A 10,202-nucleotide genomic window follows, 5' to 3' on the forward strand; every position below is an offset into this window, starting at 1 on the left:
AGCACGGATTAGGGAGGTCTTCTGTAGATCATTTCCTTCTTGTCTCCATTGAAATATCTGGAAACGGAAATACAAATTCCCTAAATGAAGACATAGGCAAGTGATTCATTTAGGTGGATTGTGTGGTGATGTGAAGCTGCGGGGGAGGTTTGGGTCCAATGCTCAGCTTTGGGAAGCTGGTGCACCAGGCCTTTGGAAAGAGGTAGGCAGTAAATATTCCTAATAGAGAAGAGAAGAAAGGAGAGCAAAGGAGTTTGTACAAGCTCTAAAGACCAACTCCTCCTTCACAAGTTTGCCTTGGGGAGCAATTCAATGAGAACCGATTAGTGCAGGCCTTAACGCTTCCTACTTGAAAGTGAGTTAAGACTTACTGAGGGGAGACTAATGCAAGAGAGTCTTCTCCGAGATTCAAATGCTATTTTACAGGTTCCTGATTCCTTGTGTTCTCAGATTACACAGGGAGACACTGAGCATGGTAGACTCATGATGCACATTCTCCTGGAAAGAATGTTCCAAGACAATGAGGATTACAGAAAGAAAAAACCTGGGAAATTCCAGAAAATGTTTCAAAGACATTGCATCATTGTTACCAGGAGAAAATGCCATGGGTAACTTCAGAGTAACTGTTTATATGGTGGAAAATCAATTTTGAAAAATGTAAGCAGTGGCCACAGTGGGGCCTTTGCTAGGACTGGAAATAAACCTCCCTCAAATGGGATGTATTTATTTCCTTTAGTTTCTATAAAATTGGCTTTCATAAGCCATAAAAATATTTATTTAATTGGATGGTCCCTAACCTGTTTATTATATCTAACCAGTCATAGGCAGGAAATCCTGCCAGTGGCACAGAGCATATGGGATGGGTAGTCTTTACTGACGATGGAGGTCATTTCTTCCTGTCACACACTAGGGGGAGGTGGGTCACAAGAGCAAAAATGCCCAAAGGACCTACCACCTCGTTCTCTGTGGTCAGCTCGTGTGTGTGTGTGTGTGTGTGTGTGTGTGTGTGTGTGTGTGTGTGTGATGTTAATACCAATGTGTGTATATACATGTGGGTTCACAAACACATGTCTTTGTATTTGTGTCTAGAAGCTGGGTCAGCATAGAACGCATCTCTCCATCGCTTTCCTCCTTATTTGTCAAGACAGGATCTCTGATTGAACTTGGAGTCCAAATTGACTAAGCTGGTTGGCCAAAGAGCTCCAGGGGACCACCTGTTTTTCAGCCTCTCCCAGCAAGACAGGAGCCACTGGTTCCAGTTTTTACATGGATCCTGGAGGTCTACACTCAGGTCCTCAGTTTTACATGGTAGAAACTTGACTCAGTCATCTCCCGTGCCATTCAGTACCTACACCCTTGTATGTATTCTCAGGGCTGAGAAGTCAGCTTCTTTCTTTATTTCTTGTGAAAATTTATCATCTTCTAAAGGATTGTCTGTCTTTAAACTTATTTTTACATGAATAAAAAGGTACTTGTTTGAGATTACCAATTTGTGAGGGCCTTGCTCATAGTCACCTTATAACCTAGGTTGACTTGAACATCAGGTGATGTTGAGACTCTTGTTCCAGCAGCACATTTTAGCCATGGTAGTTAAGAACTGGCTGCTGTAGCTGAGAACTAAGTAATTTCAGAGGATGCTAAGAAGTTTGGGATTGTCTTTAACCTCCCTCATTTTGAGTAGAATGCACAACCAAAGAAAAAGACTACACATTGAAAAACTACAGCTCAGTGACTTATCCCACAGCTGTCACATCAGTGACAGCCCCAGGCTTAAAGAATGCAGCGAGTGTGAAGGTGTTCCTGTAGACACTCGTTCACCATTTCAGAGGGTACTTTTCTGTGTTCCCACTCCAGGGCAAGCATTGCTATGGGCATGCTCATAGTGGAGAAAGCAAATGATAAGCAAACAGATAGCACCCCAGTTACCTGTGGGAAATGAAAGAAACAGCCAGGCACACAAGGCACAAGCAGGGCAGCTACATCATGGAGCTTCAGCATTCCATTTGGGTGCCCAGAGTACAAGAACAGTTCATAAACATCTGCCAAGAAAAATGAGCGATGATAGAAACATAGTAATGACAGAAGAAAGCAGCCATATAAACAAAGAGGAAACAGCAAAACAACTGGAAATTGCCTTTGTAAATAGGACAGCCAGGCAAGGGGAATTTCTAAAGGCAAAAACAAAACAAAACAAACAAAACAAAACAAAGCAAAACAAAACCATGGCCATTAAACTTCAGACACCATGTGAGGACAGAAAATTCAACTTATCTTCAGGCACTTCTCAAATTATTGCATTGAGCTAAGATTTAACAAATTTAACCTGGACACTGAAGCATTCACTTGGTTCAAACAGTGTGCACATATCCATGACTGGCTTTCAATTTCTTATATGTGTCCCAATTAGTTACATTTTAATTCAGTTCATTTCAATCTACAAGAAAAGGAACCATGACACAGAACCACAGAAGGTAAAATAGCTCAAGGAACACAATAGCTTTCAATTTTGACACCAGCATTGCTAAGCAACCCACCTACTGCATCCTTTGGCCTCTGAAGACAAGCAGGACAGACTAGAGAGAGGAGGCAGGGCCTTCCCCCAGTCTTGGGGTCCACAGCAGTTGCAAATGCATGGCCAGCACTGTGGAACTCCGGGGTACTGCTGTGAGTGGACTTTCCAGGTGCTTCACACAGATGTGGCTCAGAGTTGCAGGCAAAACAAAATCTAGGTGGAAAAATCTCAAGGACCAACCACAGGAAAGTTAGCATTTCCAGTGTTTTTTTCATTTATTTACTGATTTAGCTGAAGACATATAAAAATCTAGACTTTAAGAGATCTGAGAAGGAAGAAAGACATGGGTGAGAGAGATGAAAGGAGAGGAAAAAGGAAGGAAAGAGACAAAGTAGATGAAAGAGAAGGAGAGGTTAAAGGAGGGAGGGAGACAGAAAAAGGGAGAGAGCTGACATTTGAATAGAATTTAAAAAACACAACTGAAACATATATAGCATTACCACATGGCCTCTTTATTGTGCCAGTTATACACACACACACACACACACACACACACACACACACACACACACACACGTGGTGTGTGTAGGCAGATTAGATAAATAGATAGATGTGTAGATTTAATTTTAATCCTGGCATTGCTAAATGAGACACTAAATAGAGCTTCAGGCCTCTGAAGATACATATACATATATAAATCTTAGAATAACATATATATATTACATAACATATATATGTTATTCTAAGCAATGTACCTGACATGTAGTAGTCTTTCAGTAAATGTATTCTGAAGATATTGATTTTGCTCGATCTATTTCCCACTTCCTTTGTAACGACCCCTAATAATCTTCATAATGAAGCTGAATCAATAGTAACACAAGTGTGGAATTCAGCATTTGGAAAAACCTAGGTAATCCTTCATTCTGTCCATGCATAAATATCAATTGCATTTCTGCAGTCTGCTTCAGTGCTTAGATAAGGCAAGTGCAATCTTTGCTGTGTGGATGATAAAATATATCTAAGATGACATTAAAAATCATCATTACCATCTTTTTCAGTATCATTATCATCCTTGCTACTAACAATTGAGAATTTCCTAAATGCCAAGCCTCCTAGCATTTTCTATGTATTAATTCATTTAATCTTTCCAGCAAAGTTGTAAATAGGCAATACTATTTTCCCTAGACTCCTAAGACCCCGAGAAATGCATAAATGTAAAAAGTTAATTTCAATGCAATGTGATGTTGTTATGAATTATATGTGATGTTTAAAATAATGCCTAAAAGCAGCTTTCAGTGCTAATATGCAAAGAGAATTAAGATTCCTCTTTTCTTCACAAATCCCCTGCTTTCCAGAGAGAGAGAGAGAGAGAGAGAGAGAGAGAGAGAGAGAGAGAGAGAGAGAGAGAGAGAGAGAGAGAAGTCCTAAAAGTCTTTAAATAATAATTTTATTTTCAATTTTATCTCTTACTTTTCTAACTTTTCAAGGACAGAGGCACCGGTGGTAATGGTTACAATTGCTTCATGTAAGTGATGTTTGAGAAGTTATTTGTTCAGATAGAGAAGGTAATACAGATGCTGTGATGTGATCTGGAGCCTTCCTGAAATAGGGGGAAAGGGCATACCAATTGAGACGTAAGCAAAGGAGCTCTCCTTGGGAATTTAAAGCCCTGTTTCATTTTCTGACCTCACTACATAGACTTTCACACCATCTAGGGCTGCTATTGGATAATAACTGTGTCCAATAACCCCAGGGACCCAACCAATTTATCATGGACGCTGCTGGAGAGATTTTTGGTTTCTTGCACCCCAGTCTTAGGCTGTGGGGTCTAGGGAAGCCAAAGGGTTGCTAATTGCCATGTTAAATTCTCCTGGCCTCAGCTATTCTCTCCCTTGTGTCTCTCAATCTCTCAGTCCAATTGGAGACGTCTGTGGGAATTTATCCGCACGCCAGGAGCTCAAAAAGCATTTACTGCTAGCCCGTGTGTATCAGCAGAGGAGAAAGGTGGTTTCCGTTGGGGTGGCTGTGCTCTGCATTTTATGATGCCATTTCATAATGGGAGGTTGCAATCTTCTGCTGACTGTAAGATAAAAGGGGCAGGAATTCACAACAACTTGTGTTTGGGAAAATGTTTTCTTGAATTTAAGGTTAGCCATCACGATAACAGTTATTACTAATGTCCTTATCTGATGTCGTCTAAATAAAGTCCATTAACTGACTTTACATTGCTGGGCCCTGTTGCTCTAACTTTATTATAGCTGTCGATACCCTGTTCAAAATAATAATTCTAGCATTGATTTCTACTCCTTCTTTGCTTAAAGACCCCTTGACATCTGTACTGCATTGCTAAAGTTTAAGACACAGGGTGGAGACTTTAAGAAGACATTATGTCAACAAAATCTGTAGATCCCCTTCCTTATGCAGTAATTTAGAAAATTTAATTATGTTCCATAAAATACATAATAGGTAGCTTGAGGTGAATAGTTTACCTGCCTCTACTTTCAAGCCTAAAATCTCCTCTAGATACATCAGATATATTTGCAAACTTTTCCAAAACTCTAAACATGGAAAAGCATGTTTAACAATATTTAGTCATGACAGCACCCTTATCCTACCTCTAAAGTGACCTAAATACACATAAAACACCCTTCCAGCAGGGCAGTGGTGATACAGACTTTTAATCCCAGCACTCGGGAAGCAGAAGCAGGCAGATCTCTGAGTTCAAAGCCAGCCTGGTCTACACAAAGAAAACCCTGTTTCAAAAAACCATAAAACAAAACAAACAAACAAACAAAAAACCATCCTTCTTTTATAGCATATTCACATATGAAATACTACAACTCCTTTTAGTGAGAATATATTTGACTAGTAGAGATACTTTCTCAAATTGAGGAGAATGATGATATTTACATCAGAAAGCAAGATCACATTAACGACTCTTTCATATCTAGGCAGAAGCAGGAGAGGCAGTGAGATGACATTAGGTGCATTTGAACATTGTATATGACTGATGTGATGAAGTGGCAGTCAGTGTGTCGCTGTAATCCAGCCACAAGGAAGCAAAGTCCCACGGGCACCTGGTTCGCTTTGGTGAGTCTGTTCTCCAAACCCAGGAATACAGGCTGTTTTGCACAGGCCCGAAGGGGTTAGAGTTCTGTAATTCATACCCAACCAATCGTACTTCATTCTAAGTCCCTCCTATGTTCCTTCCCTTCCAGATGAAATTAAGATCCCAAGTCTTTTCAGGAGCAATTTAATGTGGTAGAGAGAATGCCAACTTTGAGTCAAAGATACCTCAGTTGTGGCATGTTTTCTACTACTAATAAGGTAGAAGATCCTGGGCTGATTCATGACTATTTCAGAGTTGTGGATTCTCTATATGAAAAAATAAAAATAAGACTGTCTACTCTTATAGAATCATTTGTGAGAAATGTATAAAATTTAATATATATATATATATATATATTATATATATATATATATATATATATATATATAATATATATATATATATATATATATTTGAGACAGGGTCCCTCTGTGTAGCCATGGCTTTCCTGGAATTCTCTCTGTAGACCAGGCTGGCCTTGAACTCAGAGATTCATCTGCCTCTGCCTCCTAAGTACTGGGATTAAAAGTATGTGCCACCACTGCCCAGCTAAACTGACTGTATTTTGGATATGAAGTCTTCCCAAAGGCTCATGTTAAAGGCATGGTTGCCAGTCTGTGGTGCTATTGGTATATAGTGAAACTCATTTTTCTTACCAGTGGATGTCTACAGGACAGATACTACATTGTTGGGAGTGTGCCCATGAAAGGAGTATTAAGAGTACAGTTCTTTCTCTCTCTTTTTGTTTCCTACTTGCCATGAGGTAAGTAGTTTTACATCTCCATGTGCTCCCACCATTATCCTGTGTCTCACTATAGGTCCATCATGATTGAGAAAAACAAGGGAAGAGGAAGGAGAGGGAAATATCTCTCTAAGAAGACTCAGTTATGTAGGAAAAGGATAATGAAGCAGACAAGGACTATGATGGGGACAGGAAATGGATAGAAATGGATAATTATGTCCCCATGGCATGTCACCTATTAAAAGTGAACTTTTTCATTTTTAAAAGATATTTTTAGTTTTGCAATTTGTGTTTGTATGTCTGTGTAGGGGTATATGCACATGAGTGTAAATATCTGTGGTTGCCAGGGACATTGGATTCCCTGGGTCTAACATCACAGGAGGTTGTGAATATTCCAAGATCAGTACTGAGAACCAAACTCAGGTCCTCTGCAAACACAATACATGCTTTTTCTTGCTGAGCCATGCCTCCAGGCCCAAGATGGTCTTTCTTTTTCCCTACCTTCTTTTGACACAAAATGAAATATGCCCTTCCCTTACTGTCCAAGGAATGAAATTAGCTAGGTACAGACTGGCATCATGTTGTCACTATTTGCTGATCAATATCACAAGAATGCCTTCTCTTCAAACAAGAGCAAAGCATTTCTAAATATACTCATGACCAACTAGAAAATTGTGAACCCTAGCCCATTTCTGCAACCTGATTAAAATACTGGTATTTCTCTGGGGGTATGGAGGGCAAGAGACTGGCAGGAGAGAGGTTCACAGAACTCAGGAATCTCATGAGATTTACATGACTCAGGAAACACTTGAAACATATAAGACCCCTTTCCAAGACTGCAGAAGTGATTTCTCAGGAGAGGAGACTGGTGGAGGTGCTTTCAAGTTGGGTAAGGACTTCCAGCCATGTAGCTTTCATGAAATGGCACCATGCTGGTGTGGGCTTCCTGATAGTGGAGCTGAATCACCAATGCTCCTGTAAATATCTCCTCACTCATGAGTCTATAAGCAACCCCAATAAACTCATTGGTTCACCAAGCTCTCTTTGATACAATCATTTCTTCAGGCTTCATTGGTTCCCTATCTGGGATGAGCATGAGTTTTAATGTCTTCGTGTGAAGAGCCAGAGAATATCATAGATGTCTCTATCAGTCTTCAGAAAACAGGAAAACCTCTGAACTTAGAAATTTTAATTCTATCGTTTGGATGCGTCACCTCTCAGTTTCAGGTGTTGAAAATTAATGGCCAATGTAATAGTGTTAACAAGTGGGCACTTTAAGGGTGATTAGGCCACCAGGACTCACTATATGGATGGCTTCAGGCTGCTTGGTTGCCTCCTGCTGTATGCCACGTGAAGACACAACAGTTCTCCCCTCCAAAGGACAAAATAACAAGAAGCCATCATGGAAGCAGAAAGGAGTCCACGCCAGACAAGGAATCCTACTAGCATCTTGTTATTAACTTCAAGTCCCTAGAACTATAGAGCAGATTTCCACTCTTCATAAGTTACCCAGTATTATTATTATGTTATTTGGGTTTTTAAAATTTAATCTGTCCTTTCTTTCTTTCTCTCTCTCTCTCTCTCTCTCTCTCTCTCTCTCTCTCTCTCTCTCTCTCTCTCTCTCTCTCCTCTGTGTGAGTACATGCACGCATGCACGCTCATACACACACACACACACACACATGCACACGCACATGCGTGGCGGTACACACATGCATGTGAAAGCCATATGTCAATGCTAGCTTCTTCCTCAGGCACTCTCTGCATTACTATTTTGCGAGACAGGATCTCTGACTGAACCTGGAACTCCAGGAGTTCACCAATTTGATCAGGCTTTATAGCAGAGGAGCTCCAAGAATCTGCCTCCCTTGAGATTGAATTACAGACCTGCCATGTTTTTCTGTAGGTGCTGGACATCTGACCTCAGGTTCTTATGCTTGCCCCAAAATAATTTACTAACACATCTTCCCAGCTGCCAGTCTGCTATTCTGTTTCAGCAGCACAAATGAGCTGAGATATTTACTCTCCTTTTTTACTGACTACACTTCTCCAAGTTTCTTAAGGGTTTAAAAAAATAAAGCTAGATTTCCTTCAATAATCACAATTATAACAATAACATAGGAAGGCAGAAAATGGTATCACCCTTGAACAAATTCTGTATGAAGCTCCTAGGTGAAAACCTGAAGTCTGTCTGGCTTCACAGGATGGACTGTGTCCATGGTTACACTCACTTCCCTAAAATAGGAGCATGGGAGATAAAGACCTTGTAGGGCCCTTGCAAGGCCTCTTTGAATTATTTGAAAGGTATTGGCCACAGCTCAAGAATTAATATCAGCTGGCAGTTGTGGTAACTGCGAAGAAAACTTTAAGTCTTGCAACATACAACCATCTGGAGGTACCAAAGTTTTATGGTAGTTAAATAAGTTTTTAAAATATCATATGACTAAGAAGAGTTTTAAACTAGTCTCATTTTAACTAGTGTTCTACTTTCAGGCCATACAATACTATGACCATCCTACTTTAATTAGAAGTATAAAATGATACCAGAAGCTAATTTGGGGCAATTATTACCTTTACCAACTTGGGCAGTTTGGCGGAATGAGTAAGTCTACACTCCAGAATGGGTTATCTCGCTTAGTGTGATTCATTGCTATCTTGTAGCCCACACTGAAGGGGAAAAGAAGTATAAAATGGGGGCTAGAGAAATAGCTCAGTGGTTAGGAACATTTATTGCTCTTGTGGAAAACATAGGTTTGTTTTCTAGCACCCACATGTTGCCTCACAACTATCAATTCCAGTTATATGAGATCCAACACCCTCTTATGGACTCCTTGGACACCAGGCATGCATGTGATGCACATATATACATGCAGGCAGAATACTTAAAAAAGAGAGAGAAAGAGAATTCTCCACATACGCACGGAGGATGGAGAGGTGATTCAGTAGCAGTTAAGAGCACTAGCTGCTCTTGCAAAGGACCTGGCTTCAATTCCCAGCACCAACATAGTGGTTCACAACCATCTATAACTCCAGTTTCATGGGATCCAGTGCTGTCTTCTGGCTTTCTTGACTACTGCATGCACATGATAGACATGCATGCATAAGAAACATTCATACACAACATAAAAAGAAATATACTTTAAGCTTTTTAAACCCATGAGTTACTTGTTCTACCATTTTTGCTTCCAAAGTACTTTATATGTATAACTTTCAAAGCATCCACCACGTCTTACTACATAGATTGCATTTCGCTTATTTCTGACGCACAGTAGGCAGAGAACAGTTTAAGAACAGAGATCAAGCTTTCCAAGACCAAGAGTTATAAATCCTGGCACATATCAGACCCAAAAAACATCTTTTGAACAAAACTCTTATTTGAAGAACATATACAGTCTATAATAAAACAGAACAGGACAAAATTAACTTCATTGGGTTAATTTGACTTTGTGGAATAAAAACAGACTGTAGGGAATATCACAGAGTTATAGTCATGACGATATGCTGAGTAGATGTTGAAAACAAGACATCCATTTGGCTGTAGGAAGAAAATTTCATTTTCAGGTACTTCTCCATGTAATGAGTGCTCTGAGCTAAGATTTTAAGGGTTCATGTGAGGAGCAGAATTAAAAACCAATCAATGTTTTCCTACCAAGAAAAGTTTGAAACTTAAGAGACTTGGGTATTAAATTTAACTATACAGAGACTATTTGACTTCAAAGACAGCCTAGGAGAAATTGGCTCTAGTTGATGTTTCCTATTAAAATGTATCCCATCCATCATCCTAATAGACCATCCATATGATTTGTCCATCACATTATGAGAACAAAATGCTATCTTGT

General features: G+C 39.8%; 1 non-coding gene across 1 annotated transcript; it reads left to right on the forward strand.

Moving 5' to 3' along the window:
- Positions 1-8,903: 8,903 nt before the first annotated feature.
- Positions 8,904-9,032, forward strand: LOC121830626 (small nucleolar RNA SNORA4). Its single transcript, XR_006073840.1, has one exon. It is a non-coding gene; the product is annotated as a small nucleolar RNA SNORA4 (small nucleolar RNA).
- The last annotated feature ends 1,170 nt before the right edge of the window (positions 9,033-10,202 follow it).

This window comes from Peromyscus maniculatus, chromosome 6, assembly GCF_049852395.1.
Source record: "Peromyscus maniculatus bairdii isolate BWxNUB_F1_BW_parent chromosome 6, HU_Pman_BW_mat_3.1, whole genome shotgun sequence".
Lineage (NCBI taxonomy): Eukaryota > Metazoa > Chordata > Mammalia > Rodentia > Cricetidae > Peromyscus > Peromyscus maniculatus.